We start from the raw sequence: 15,390 nt of genomic DNA on the forward strand, positions 1-15,390 counted from the left end.
CCAATCATATTCAGCTACTACGTCCATTGTAAGGTGAGAATTGAGGATGCACACAGATGATTGCAAATTGTTTAGCAATATTTGCAACCCTTCAGATACTGAAGGAAAAGTGCAACTAAACTTGGGCAATATCCAGGAGTGATGGCAAGTGAAACTTGTGCCACGCAAGTAATCCAAGATGGAGGGTGGGAAAAAATTCTGGCTGTAAGAACTGCTCCTTTTTTATTTGAGGTATTTTAGGTGTTGGAGGTGATTGCCTCTACTTCCAGGAGCAGCAATTACTGTTTTATATGCTGTTGCATTGTTTTGGAACTTTGGAAAAAAAAGTCAAAACAACAGCAGTTTTAAAAGGGTGAAGAACAGACAAAGGAAGCACTTGGTGAGGACAGTGCAGGAGAGAGAGAGAGAGAGAGAGAGAACCTGCACAGTTATTGCCTTTGCTGTTTTTGAATTCATGTGTCACTGGACATCGGAGTGCATCTGGGAAAATTAACAAACAGTGAATTTCACAACTAATCTAGGAGGAACCTGTTTGGGCAAAGTTCACAGCACAGAATCAGATAAGTGAATTGTTTTAAGTCTGTCCATGAGAGAGGCTGTATTAGTGAGTACATGGGTTCTTTCTTGATTATGTTTTTGGAGATAAATCTCTTGATTAAACTTAAATTAATAGCTATGGTTTATATTTTAACCTAGTGCAGCATTTTGTAGAGGAATAAGATGGTTTTATTTTCTGGGTCTGTAGATTGTGAAGGAGCAAAAATAGCCTTTGCAGTGACATGTACTTCTTGTCAGATGTGGTAGTTTAAAGAGAGTTTAAGGGTTACTGCGGATTATATCTGCCAAAAATGCTGTTGGATGCGAATCTTATCAGACAGAGTGGATCAATTGGAGAGACAGATAGAAGCGATGAGGAATTTGCAGCAGCAACAGTATGTGATGGATGGCAGTTATAGGAAGAGGAGAAAGTCTCAGATACAGTCACATAGATGGGTTAACTCTAGGAAGGGTAAGAGAGGTAGGCACCTAGGGCAGGAGTCTTTTGTGGATATACCCATTTCAAACAGGTATGCTGTTCTGGAAAATGTAGGGAGTGATGGATTCTCAGAGGAATGTCGCACAAACACCCAAGTTTCTGGTATTGAGATTGGCTCTAATGCAACAAGGGGTATGTCGGCTTTCAAGAAATCAATTGTGTTAGGGGATTCTGTAGTCGGAGGTACAGACTGACGTTTCTGTGGCCAGCAGAGAAAAAGCAGAATGATGTGTTGTTTCCCTGGTGCCAGGATCAAGTACGTCTCAGAGGGTGCAGAATGTTCTCACTGGGGAGAGGGGCCAGCAGGAGGTCATTGTCCACATTGGAACCTTGGAACATTGGAAGGAAAAAGGTTGAGACTCTGAAGGGAGATTACAGAGAGTAGGCAGAAATTTAAAAAGGAGGCCCTCCAAGGGTAGTAATATCTGGATTACTCCCAGTGCTATGAGCTAGTGAGTGCAGGAATAGGAGCATAGACCAGATGAATGCATGGCTGAGGAGTTGGTATATGGGAGAAGGACTCACATTTTTGGATCATTGGAATCTCTTTTGGGGTAGAACTGACCTGAACAAGAACGACGGATTGCACCTAAATTGGAAAGGGACTAATATACTTGCAGGAAATTTACTAGAACTGCTTGGGAGTTATGAACAGAAGTGAGTCAAACAGTCAGGGCAGGCAGGGACAAGGCAGGACTAATAAATTAAACTGCATTTATTTCAATGCAAGGGGCCTAACAGGGAAGGCGGATGAATTCAGGGCCTGGTTAGGAACATGGGACTGAGATATCATAGCAATTACAGAAACATGCCTCAGAGAAGGATAGGACTGGCAGCTTAATGTTCCAGGATACAAATGCTATAGGAAGGGAGGCAAAAGTGGAGGGGGAATGGCATTTTTGATAAGGGATAGCATTACAGCTGTGCTGAGGGAGGATATTCCCAGAAATAAATCCAGAGAAGTTATTTGGGTGGAACTGAGAAATAAGAAAGGGATGATCACCTACCTTATTGGGATTGTATTATAGACCCTCTAATAGTCAGAGGGAAATTGAGAAACAAACTTGTAAGGAGATCTCAGTTATCAGTTAGAATAATAGGGTAGTTATGGTAGGGGATTTTAACTTTCCAAACATCGACTGGGACTGCCAAAGTGTTAAGGGTTTAGATGGAGAGGAATTTAAGTGCGTACAAGACAATTTTCTGCTTCAGTATGTGGATGTACCTACTCGAAGGTGCAAAACTTGACCTCATCTTGGGAAATAAGGCAGGGCAGGTAACGGAGGTGTCAGTGGGGGAGCACTTTGGGGCCAGCGACCATAATTCTATTGGTTTTAAAATAGTGATGGAAAAGGATAGACCAGATCTAAAAGTTGAAATTCTAAGTTGAAGAAAGGCCAATTTTGACGCTATTAGGCAAGAACTTTCAAAAGCTGATTGGAGGCATTTGTTAGCAGGTAAAGGGATTGCTGGAAAATGGGAAGCCTTCAGAAATGAATAACCAGAATCCAGAGAAAGTATATTCCTGTCGGGGTGAAAGGGAAGGCTGGTAGGTATAGGGAATGCTGAATGACTAAAGAAATTAAGTGTTTGGTTAAGAAAAGGAAGGAAGCATGTGTCAGGTATAGACCGGATAAATCGAGTGAATCCTTAGAGTATAAAGGAAGTAGGAGTATACTTAAGAGGGAAATCAGGAGGGCAAAAAGGGGACATGAGATAGCTTTGGCAAATAGAATTAAGGAGAATCCAAGGGGTTTTTACAAATATATTAAGGACAAAAGGGTAACTAGGGAGAGACTCGGGGCCCCTCAAAGATAAGTAAGATGGCTTTTGAATGGAGCCACAGAAAATGGGGGAGATACTAAATGAATATTTTGCATCAGTATTTACTGTGGAAAAGGATAGGGAAGATATAGGCTGTAGGGAAAGAGATGGTGACATCTTGCAAAATGTCCAGATTACAGAGGAGCAGGTGCTGGATGTCTTGAAATGGTTAAAGATGGATAAATCCCCAGGACCTGATCAGAGAACTCTGTGGGAAGCTCAAAGAGATTGCTGGGCCTCCTGCTGAGATATTTGTATCACTGATAGTCTCGGGTGAGGTGCTGGAAGACTGGAGGTTGGCAAACGTGGTGCTACTGTTTTAAGAAGGGTGGTAAAGACAAGCCCAGGAAAGATAGACCAGTGAGCCTGACCTCAATGGTGGGCAAGTTGTTGGAGGGAATCCTGAGGGACAGGATGTACGTGTATTTGGAAAGGCAAGGACTGATTAGGGATAGTCAACATGGCTTTGTGCGTGGGAAATCATGTCTCACAAACTTGATTGAGTTTTTTGAGGAAGTAACAAAGAAGATTGAGGGCAGAGTAGTTGATGTGATCTATACGGACTTCAGTAAGGTGTTCAAGGTTCCCATGGGAGACTGATTAGCAAGGTTAGATCTCATGGAATACAGGGAGAACTAGTCATTCGGATACAGAATTGGCTCAAAGAGAGTGGTGGTGGAGGGTTGTTTTTCAGACTGGAGGCCTGTGACCAGTGGAGTGCCACAAGGATCGGTGCTGGGCCCTCTACTTTTCGTCATTTACATAAATGATTTGGATGTGAGCATAAGAGGTACAGTTAGTAAGTTTGCAGATGACACCAAAATTGGAGGTGTAGTGGACAGTGAAGAGGGTTACCTCAGATTACACAGGATCTGGACCAGATGGGCCAATGGGCTGAGAAGTAGCAGATGGAGTTTATTTAGATAAATGTGAGGTGCTGCATTTTGGGAAAGCAAATCTTAGCAGGACTTATACACTTAATGGTAAGGTCCTAGGGAGTGTTGCTGAACAAAGAGATCTTGGAGTGCAGGTTCATAGCTCCTTTAAAGTGGAGTCACAGGAAGATAGGATAGCGAAGATGGCGTTTGGTATGTTTTCCTTTATTGGTCAGAGTATTGAGTATAGGAGTTGGGAGGTCATGTTGCAGCTGTACAGGATATTGGTTAGGCCACTGTTGGAATATTGCATGCAGTTCTGGTCTCCTTCCTATCGGAAAGATGTTGTGAAACTTGAAAGGGTTCAGAAAAGATTTACAAGGATGTTGCCAGGGTTAGAGGATTTGAGCTATAGGGAGAGGCTGAACAGGCTGGGGCTGTTTTCCCTGGAGCCTCAGAGGCTGAGGGGAGATCTTATAGAGGTTTACAAAATTATGAGGGGCATGGATAGGATAAATTGACAAAGTCTTTTCCCTGGTGTCGGGGAGTCCAGAACTAGAGGGCATAGGGTTGGGGTGAGAGGGGAAAGATATGAAAGAGATCTGAGGGGCAACTTTTTCACAGAGGGTGGTATGTGTATGGAATAAGCTGCCAGAGGATGTGGTGGAGGCTGGTACAATTGCAACATTTAAGAGGCATTTGGATGGGTATATGAATAGGAAGGGTAAGGAGGGATATGAACCAGGTGCAAGTAGTGGGACTAGATTGGGTTGGGATATCTGATTGGTATGGATGGGTTGGACCAAAGGGTCTGTTCCCATGCTATACATCTTTATGACTCGAAGTGCCAGGCAATGACTATCTCCAACAAGGCAAAAAGCTAACTATTGCTCCTTGACATTCAATGGCAATATCATCACTGAGTTACTCCTTTGAGCAAAAACTGGACTCTGTAATAGTCGTGTCAATGCAATTGCTACAGGAGCAGATTAGAGGCTAGGAATCCTGCAGTGAGAAACTCCTCTCGTTCCCCCAAAGATTACCCACCACCTCTAAGTCATAAGTTAGGAATGTGATGCAATACACCCAACCTGCCTGGATGAGTGCAGCTCCAAGAAGTTTGTCACCATTCAGGAGAAAATATCCTGCTTAATTGACATTGCATCAATGTGCATGCACTCTCTTCAGCAAGACAGTACTTTCCAAACCGACAAGTCCCCTGCCAAGCCACTCATCATTCTGAAATTTGTTGCCATTCCTTCAAGTGTCACTTGGTCAAATCTGAAAGCTCCCTCTCGAACAGCATTATGGGTGTACCTAAACCAAGTTACCTGCAGCAGTTCAAGCAGGCAACTTGGAATTGACAATAGATGTTGGCCTAGCCAACAACTCCAATACTGCTTAAAAATAATTCTTTAAAAGTCATTTAATATAACCATATGTTTTCTATATCTTAAACCTTTCGCAAAAAAAAAGTTTACTTCCATTTTATGGAACAAGATGAAATTTAAATAAGTTTAACTTTATTTTTCATGATATTTTGATTCGGTTTTTAAAAGGCATCAATTGTGTTAATTTTCAGATTCTAGTCTTGTAAAGTTTGTGTTTGTTAACTGCCAAAAAAAACCTTTTTAATGAAAGTGCAACGAGCTAAAAAAATCATAGCGGGTCATTCAGGATATAGAGTCTGCTCTGCCATTCAATTTGATCATGCCTGGTTACGTATCTTAAGACTACTTCCCTTGCCATATCTGTAACCCGATCATAGAAGATCATCGAATTCCTACAGTGTGGAAATAGGCCCTTTGTCCCAACAAGTCCACACTGACCCTCTGAAGAATAACCCAACCTTATGTTACCACTGTCCAAACATCTTATCGATTTCTATATTGAACATGTTCAATGAACTTCCACATCCCCCTAGGGAAGAAAATTCTAAATATCCATCAGCTGCTTGGATGGAGAAATTTCTGCTCATCTCAGCCTTGACTGATGTCTGCATGCTAGTTTTTAGCCACTTATGAACAAGCCCACTCAATCCATTTTAAATGCTAGCAGTCCTAAGTCATTTAAGAATTTTTTTTCCTTTTTTTTAACCAAGTGCATAACTTCATGCCAATTTCTATTAAGTTCAATTTGCATATTCTAGCCCATTCAGTTAGCCCGTCCAAATCTCCCTGAAGCCTCCTTGTATCCTCCTTACAGCTATGCTGTCATTTCATTTTTGTAATCAATCAGCAAATTTGGAAATATTGCAATTGCTCACACCAAAATCATTTCATAAAGATTGAGACTAGCTGTGGGCTTCATATACATTGTCTGCATCCAAGGTGGGACTTGAACCTAGGCTTCCTGGCTCAGTGCTATCTTGCAAGGTCATCAGGAATTTGTGTCAGATTGGGAAAAAGAATTTAGTACGTTCTTCTGCACAATGAGACCAAATTTCACCTGATATTAAACATGGTCATTGTGAGACCTTGAGTCCCATATATTTTAGGCAAGGGAAAATATCTGACTTGCATCTCAGATGCAAGGTCCAGCCATTGTTAAGCAGACATTGAGAAAGATGGCATGTGTGCAATTGTGAGTACAATTCAAACAACCTTTTCAGCATTTTGATATGAGAAAGTTGGTGAGCATTTATTTGTGGAGCAGATTGACAATTACCTAGTTATTTAATATAGTGAAAAAGATACCGGATCAAGAGGGTGGAGTTTATAAAGTTTAACATTGTAACATCATATACCAGCGCTTGCCTTAAAAGTTGGATATGTTCTCCTTGGCACGCAGTTTCCCATGTGATCCAGTTCAGCCACATTGCATTTTGGGCAGCTATTTTCACGTAGCACCATTCCTCTATCTCCCTATCAAGATTTAGCTTTGTAGATGTGAATTTCAATACATTTGATCAAAACTTTAATTTTCAAGGAAGCTGTCAAGGGGTTGGAAATCTCCTTAGCTGTTATTTGGATAGGTAGTAATTTGAAAAAATAAACTTCATCCTGATTGATCATAGAACATAGAAAAATACAGCGCAGTACAGGCCCTTCGGCCCTCAATGTTGCGCCGACCAAATCCTACCTAACCTACACTAGCCCAATAACTTCCAAATGCCTATCCAATGCCCGCTTAAATGACCATAAAGAGGGGAGTTCACCACTGCTACTGGCAGGGCATTCCATGAACTCTCAACCCACTGTGTAAAGAATCTACCCCTAACATCTGTCCTATACCTTCCACCCCTTAATTTAAAGCTGTGTCCCCTTGTAACAGCTGACTCCATTAGCGGTAAAAGGTTCTCAGCGTCTACCCTATCTAAACCCCTAATCATCTTGTACACCTCTATCAAATCTCCCCTAAACCTTCTTTTCTCCAATGAGAACAGCCCCAAGTGCCTCAGTCTTTCCTCATATGATTTTCCTACCATACCAGGCAACATCCTGGTAAACCTTCTCTGCACTCGTTCCAATGCCTCCACATCCTTCCTATAGTATGGCGACCAAAACTGTACACAATACTCCAGATGAGGCCGCACCAGAGTCTTATACAACTGCAACATGACCTCAGGACTCCGGAACTCAATTCCGCTGCCAATAAAGCCCAGTACACCATATGCCTTCCTCACAGCACTATTTACCTGGGTGGCAACATTCAGAGATCTGTGTACATGGACACCAAGATCCCTCTGCTCATCCACACTACCAAGTAGCCTACCATTAGCCCAGTAATCCATCTTCTTGTTACTCCTACCAAAGTGAATGACTTCACACTTAGCTACATTGAATTCCATTTGCCACCTTTCTGCCCAGCTTTGCAACTTGTCTATATCCCGCTGTAACCTGCCACATCCTTCCTCACTATCCACAACTCCACTGACTTTTGTGTCATCCGCAAACTTACTCACCCAGCTTTCAAGCCCCTCCTCTAGATCATTTATAAAGATAACAAAAAGCAGTGGTCCCAAAACAGATCCTTGAGGTACACCGCTAGTAACTGCACTCCAAGATGAACCTTTACCATCAACTACTACCCTCTGTCTCCTTCCAGCCAGCCAATTTTTAATCCAAACCTCTAATGCACCCTCAATGCCATACCTCTGTAGTTTTTGCATTAGCCTACCATGGGGTACCTTATCGAACGCCTTACTAAAATCCATATACACAACATCTACTGCTTTACCCTCGTCTACCTCCTTAGTCACCTGCTCAAAGAACTCAATAAGGTTTGTGAGGCACGACCTGCCCTTCACAAAACCATGCTGACTATCCTTGATCACGTTATTCCTGTCCAGATGTTCATAAATCTTATCCCTTCCAATTCTCTCTAAGACTTTGCCCACCACAGAAGTCAGACTCACTGGCCTATAGTTACTCGGGCTATCCCTACTCCCCTTCTTGAACAAGGGGACCACATTCGCCATCCTCCAGTCTTCTGGTACTATTCCCGTTGACAATGACAACATAAAAATCCAGGCCAATGGCTCTGCTATCTCCTCCCTAGCTTCCCAGAGGATCCTAGGATAAATGCCATCAGGCCCAGGAGACTTATCTATTTTCATCCAAACCAGTATTCCCAAAACCTCTTCCCTACATACTTCAATGCCATCCATTCTAATCACTTGTGACTCAATATTCACACCAGCAACAGTGTCCTGTTCCTGAGTGAATACTGACGAAAAGTATTGATTTAGTGTCTCTCCAATCTCCTCCGCCTCCACGCACAACTTCCCACTACTATCCTTGACTGGACCGATACCTACCCTAGTCATCCTTTTATTCCTGACATACCTATAGAAAGCCTTTGGATTTTCCCTAATCCTACCAGCTAAGGACTTTTCATGTCCCCTTCTCGCTGCTCTTAGCTCTCTGTTTAGATCCTTCCTGGCTACCTTACAACTCTCAATTGCCCCAACTGAACCTTCACGCCTCATCTTTACATATGCCGCCTTCTTCCCTTTCACAAGGGATTCCAATTCCTTATTAAACCACGGCTCCCTCACAAGACCCTTAACTCCATGCCTGACTGGTACATACTTATCAAGGACACTCAGTAGCTGTTCCTTGAACAATCTCCACATATCATTAGTATTCTTCTCTTGAAGCCTGTTTTTCCAATCCACACATCCTAAGTCATGCCTCACCGCATCATAATTTCCCTGCCCCCAGCTATAACTCTTGCCCTGCAGTGCACACTTATCCCTCTCCATCACTAAAGTAAAAGTCACCGAGTTGTGGTCACTGTCCCCGAAGTGCTCACCTACCTCCAAGTCTAACACCTGGCCTGGTTCATTACCTAGAACCAAATCCAGTATGGCCTCACCTCTTGTTGGCCTGTCTACATATTGTGTCAGGAAACCCTCCTGCACACACTGGACAAACACCAACCCATCTAACGACCTCGAGCTATAGCTTTCCCAGTCAATATCTGGGAAGTTAAAGTCCCCCATAACAACCACCCTGCTACTTTCACTCTTCTCCTGAATCATCCTCGCAATACTATCCTCTACTTCTCTCGGACTATTAGGAGGCCTGTAGAAAACACCTAACAGGGTGACCTCACCTTTCCTATTTCTAACCTCAGCCCAAACTACCTCAGATGGCAAGTCTTCCTCCATCGTCCTTTCCACCGCTGTAATACTATCCTTGACAAGTAATGCCACACCTCCCCCTCTTTTACCCCCATGTCTGACCCTACTAAAACATTTAAACCCTGGAACCTGCAACAGCCATTCTTGCCCCTGTTCTACCCACGTCTCTGTAATGGCCACAACATCGAAGTCCCAGGTACCAACCCACGCTGCAAGTTCACCTACCTTATTTCTTATAAGGATCCTTTGTAAGTATCCCATGAGCAGAAAAACCTGTACTGATGGTTCATCCCTGGCTTTCAGATTGCAAGAAACTGTCGTCTCCTTCATGTATCTGACTGTAGTACCTTTAAATCCAAGTTTTTTTTCGTCGCATGATTCAGTGTGGTCAGCCATTTTATCAGCGATTCGTTCAGTTCCAGGGAAGCCTGATCTCAGAAATGTCTTCCTTTGTCCTCTTGCCTATTGCATAGGTATAAGGTTAATTAACAATCCTTCATCCTAATTCTCTTTCATTTGGAAATAAATCAACTGTACAGAGCGTAAATTTTTATCACCTAGTCTCTGTAGAACTTCTTTTAGGTTTGGATTACTATCCTGAGTTTCCTTTAAATTTCTTCTGAGAGTTATCGAGTGATGATGAATTTATAAAAAGCCAAGCATATATTCAGTGTGATTTCACAGCAGCTTTATTCTGTGAAATGAAACCCATCTGACTAACTGGCATTGACCAAAGTACTGGAAATAACAATGGCAAAAACAGCTCTGTTGACACTCGATCTTTCTTATTAACATCAGGGGGTTAGTACCAAAATTAGGAAAACTGTCTCACCAACTAGTCGAGCAACAGACGAGTCATGCTCTTGGAATCATACATTACAGACACTGTCCCAAATACCACCATCAACATCCGGTGATACATCCTTTTCCACTGGCCGGGCAGAGGTGGCAGGGATTATTTGGATGGAGTTGTCCTGGGAGTCCTCCATATTGACCTTGAACCAGACCATTTGTCATGGTTAAAAATGTGCAATGAAACTGCATGTTGATTTAGTATATATTGTCCTCCCTCGGCTAAGTCAGTACTTCTCTATGTTGAACCCACTTGAATGAAGAAGTGAGGGTGGCAAGGACATGGAATGCACTCTGTGTGGAAGATTTCAGTGTCACCATTGGCCCGGCAACAGCACTACTGTAGGATGTAAACACATAACTGCTAGATTGGGCCTTCAGAAAGGGATGAGGGAACTGACCAGAGGAAAAAGCATACTTAAACATGTCCTCGCCATTCTACCTGCCACAAATGCATTTGTTTATGATTGTATCTGTAAGAGTAACCACTGCACAGCCCTTGTGAAGATAAAGTCCCTTCATATTGACAATGCCGACCCCAGTCAGCTTGTGTGTCAACAACGCCATGATAAATGGGACAATCTTCAAAAAATCCAGCAACCTGAGACTGGGCATCAATGAGATGCTGTGGGCCATCAATAGTACTCCAACAGAAACTGCAACCTAATTGGCCTAGCATATCCCCCATTCAACCATTATCATCAAGCTGGTTTGAGGAAGAGTGCAGAGGGCAAGCCGGAAGCAGCAGCAAGCATACCTAAAAATGAGGTGTTGACCTGGTGAAGTGCCCAAACAAGGATATATGCATGCCAAATAGCATTGTCACTTGCTACTTGAGCCAAGGGTCCTATCAAAACTTTGAAGTTGTGTCAGGTCAAGGTGTAAATGGCAATGGACAATTAAACTACTTACTGGAGAAGGAGGCTTCACAAATATTCCCATCTTCCATGATGGAAGAGCCCAGTATGAGTGAAAAAATAAGGCTGAAGCATTTGTGCCAGCCTCCACTAGTTGTCCCCAGCATCACAGATGCCAGTCTTAAGTCAATTTGATTCCCTATACCTGATTTCAAGAAATGGTTGGGTGCTACTGGATTCTGCAAAGATTATGGGTCCTGACAACATTCCAGGAATAGTACTGAAGACTTGGCATCTAGAACTGCTGTACTCTTCCAGCACCACTGATCCAGAATCTGGTTTCCAGCATCTGCAGTCATTGTTTTTACCTTGATGCGCTCCTTGTCAAGTACAGCTACAGCTCTGGCATCTTCCTGACAATGTGAAAAATTGCCCAGGTATCTCCTGTACACACAAAGCAGGACCAATCTACCCAGCCAATTACCATTCCATTTGTCTGCTTTTGATCATCAGTAAAATGATGGAAGTTGTCATCAATATTGCTTTCAAACAGCACCTGCTTACTGACACCATTTGGTTTTGCCAGGGCTTCTCAGCTCTTGCCCTTATTGTAGGGCTTGGTTCGTGCATGGATAAACGAGCTCACTTCCAGATTTGGTGGTGAGAGTGACAGCTGATGATGTAAGGGCTCTATTTGTTTGAGTATGGCATCAAGGTATCCAAGCAAAACTCTCCACTGGTTAGACTCACACCCTACATACAAGTAAATGTTTTTGGAGATCATTCATCTCCATTCCAAGACATCTCTGCAGGAGTTCCTCAGGTAGTGTCCTAAACTCAGCTATCTTCAGCTGCTTCATCAGTGTAGAGTCATAGTATTGCAGCTTTTCAGCATGGAAACAGACTCTTCAGTCCAAGTCGTCCATGCCAACCAGAAATCTTAAATTAATTTAGTCCTGTTTGCCAGCACTAGGCCCATATCCCTCTAAACCCTTCCTCTTCATATAACCATCCCGATCCCTTTTTAAATGTTGTAATTGCACCCACCACCACTTCCTCTGGCAGCTTGTTCCATACCACAGTCTGTGTGAAAATATTGCCGATTAGTTCCCTTTTTAAATCTTTCCCCCCTTGCATTAAAATATGTTGTCTATTCTGAACTCCACTACCCTGCAGAAAAGATCTTGGCCATTCACCCTATCAGTGACCCTCTTGATTTTATAAACTGGCAAACTTACTAACCGTGTCTTCTATATTCTCATTCAAATCATTTATAGAAATGACACAAAAGTGGACCCAGGACTGATTTCTATGGAACACGGCTGGTCACAAGTGTCCAAAATGAAACCTAACCCTCTACCACCACCCTCTCTGTCACTGTCAAGCCAATTTTGTACCCAATTGGCAAGTTCACCCTGAATCCTATGTGATCTAACTTTACTAATTAGTCTACCGAATGGCACCTTATCAAAAGCTTTACTAAAGTCCAAGTAAACAATGTCTGCCCTCATCGATCTTTCTTTTTGTTAATTCCTCAAATAAAGCTCTCAAGTTTGTGAGACTTGATTTCCGCGCAAAATCATGCTGACTATCCCTAAACATTCTTTGCCTTTCCAAATCCATGTCAATCTTATCTTTCAGAATCACCTCCAACAACTTACTTGTCCCCAATGTCAGACTCTCAGATCTGTACTTTCTACGCTGCTTACAGCCTTTCTTAATTTAAAAAGCTATGGAAATTACTTAGGAACAATTGAGAGATGGGAGAGTTACCTTATGAGGAAAGGTTGGAGAGGTTGGACCTGTATCCACTGGCTTTTAGAAAAATGAGAGGTAATATTATTGAAATACATAAATTCCTGTGGGAACACGATAGGCTGGATGCAAATGAGATTTCAGTTTGGCATAAAATTCATGAGGGGCCTTTAGGAGAGACTAGAACCTGGGGAGACAGTTTAAAAATATGAGCTCCCTAGTTTAAGATAAAGATTGGGAGAATTTTGTTTTTTGAAGATTGAGTGTCTTTGTGGAGGCCTATTGAATATTTTCAACAGTTAAGCTTTTCAATAACGAGGGATTTGAAGGTTTTGGGGACAGGTTGGAATATGAATTTGAGGTTGCAGTAAGATCAGCCATGTTCATATTAAATGGTGGAGCAGGCCTTTATGATCTTTAAAGCAGGCTGCAAGTTAGCTATTTTGTTCAAGACCCAATGTTAACTAAGGTGGCACTAAGTGGCTGACATTCAAGGAAAGGAAAATAAAGAATGCAGGTTGCTCACATTATTTTTCTGATATACCCTAACTTGTTGGGCCAAATGGCTGTTTCCACACTGTAGGAATTTTTCTTATTTAAAAAAAAAAGCTATTTTACAATATAATATTTAATCAGTGGAAATTATTCTTCATTTCAATGTATAATAATGACAGAATTTGGTATGTTTTGAGAATTTTTGCTTTTAGTAGCATGAATAATTGATGAACACATTAAAATTGGGTCTGCAGGTCAAACTACAGATGCCAATGTTTCCGTTCCGTTCCAATTCAGTCGAATTTGGGTGTTGTTGAAAACTGAAGTGAGACATGTAGCCTGTTGAGCTTATTCTACAGTTGTTAGATCAAAGCTGATCTGTTTCAGCATTCCCCCACCCCTGAAAATTCTTCAGTGTTTACAAAGACTGTTGCTGAACTAAAATCTGTCAATCCCAAACTTGAAAATTTAAACTGAAATAAAATCCACATCCAGGTGCACATGACAGATTTCTACTACCTCTTCATTGAGGAATGAATGGCCTCTTTCCGCATGGTAGGGATTCTATGATTCTATTCTATGACTCCGAAATACCCAAATCCAGGTTTTACGGTTGGCTTTCCTGTTCAGAATTACTCTGCGTGCAGAAGTAGTTTCTATATCTCCTCCATTGAATTCAATTCTTATCAGACTTCTAAATTCAAAAGGATGCAAGCAAAGTTTGTGATATTTTATAATTTAACCTCTTTAATCCTAGGTATATTTGGTAAACCTACACTTTGTTCCTTTCAAGAAGTGTATTTTTTTTGAGGTTCCGAAAGCGTAACATTGTACAAAGCTCTGCCTACATTTACAGAGCAGATCGTCAGTTACATCTGTGGTTCGTATGGCTAATGGACCAAATGTCAGCCTCATTCTGTATTGTATCAACGTTGACCATTTTTATGTGGTGGTGAAGATAATTTTTCTTTTTCTGTTTGAAAGTTGGTCTGTGTTCAAGTAGGTTTGAAGCTAGTGTAGTAATTCATTTAACTTTATCAGGGTGGCTTTATTTTAGCTCTGTTGATGCTTATTTAGCTGTTTTGTTTTTTCTTTCCACAGAGAGAGTCTGTGTTCCAGAGAGTTGGACTGTGTGACAGAAGAGACCAGAGCTTGGAGAAATGCTAGGATTTTTTGTGTGTCCTACTTTCAGTCTGAAAGTTTTTAAATCCCTCGTCAAACTCATTCTGTTCAGAACAAGTTTGTTCCAGTTTGATGTAGCCTTTATCCAGCAGGTTATCAGGGGATGGTATGACATTTTTTTAAAATCCTTTGTCATATTTTGTCCTGCTCTTCATTCTATTGAGGGTTTAACCAAACTCTCGCTTTGTTATATCCAGAGGTTTTTGGTTGACCGTTGACCCATGCTGTCTCTGGACCTGGCTGACATCACACTGCTTTTGACCTGACTTGTTTTCCAACAGTTTCCTACACATGCCGGCGCTGTTTTGGTTCTTGCCATCAATATCAAATGTACAAACGGTTCTCGCTAACCAACAATTATCAGGTATATCTGATGTTCAGATGAGTTCATAAATAAAGAAGAAAACATTTTTTTCAAAGTGTGATGTGTGCTTTTTTTTTCATTTTTAGATTTATAAATTAGGTTTGGGGGAAAAAACAAAACTCACAAAAACTGTGTAAATTGGCTATTGGAACTCAGGATGCAGAAGAACCTAATTTTGGCTTTTATGTTTGAATACTTTAAGTAAAGTATTATTGAGCCATCCATAGTGTACATATTTTCTGCTTTTGTGTTTCTTCTGGGGCAAGGGATAGTAGGAAAGCCTTGGAGCTGGATATTCCCCAGATGAGGCAGACCCAGGACCCTTCTAATGATCTCATTGGGAACTGACACCCGGATTTTTGCCCACTCGCAGTACTCCTGTCCTTTTCAAGCTCTTGTAGGGGTGTACAGCCCTAACTCCCCTGTCCTTCAATTTTCATGAAGTTGGACTCTATCTGTAAGTAGCTGTAAGTAAGTTCATGACCTTTAAGAGGAGATCTGCAAGGGAACCCCAGACTGAGTTGGCAACCAGAAAAAAAAGCCATTCAGCTTTCCCTCTTATT

General features: G+C 41.8%; 1 protein-coding gene across 2 annotated transcripts in view; it reads left to right on the plus strand.

The window, feature by feature from the left end:
• LOC132830868 (26S proteasome non-ATPase regulatory subunit 11) overlaps positions 1-14,882 on the plus strand; it is a 105,280-nt gene extending 90,398 nt beyond the window's left edge. For both annotated transcript variants that reach the window (XM_060848766.1, XM_060848767.1), the window contains one exon: positions 14,383-14,882. The gene's annotated coding sequence lies outside the window, so the exon portion shown is untranslated. The remainder of the gene's footprint in view (positions 1-14,382) is intronic.
• Positions 14,883-15,390: the final 508 nt, after the last annotated feature.

Source organism: Hemiscyllium ocellatum, chromosome 32 (assembly GCF_020745735.1).
Source record: "Hemiscyllium ocellatum isolate sHemOce1 chromosome 32, sHemOce1.pat.X.cur, whole genome shotgun sequence".
Taxonomy (NCBI): domain Eukaryota; kingdom Metazoa; phylum Chordata; class Chondrichthyes; order Orectolobiformes; family Hemiscylliidae; genus Hemiscyllium; species Hemiscyllium ocellatum.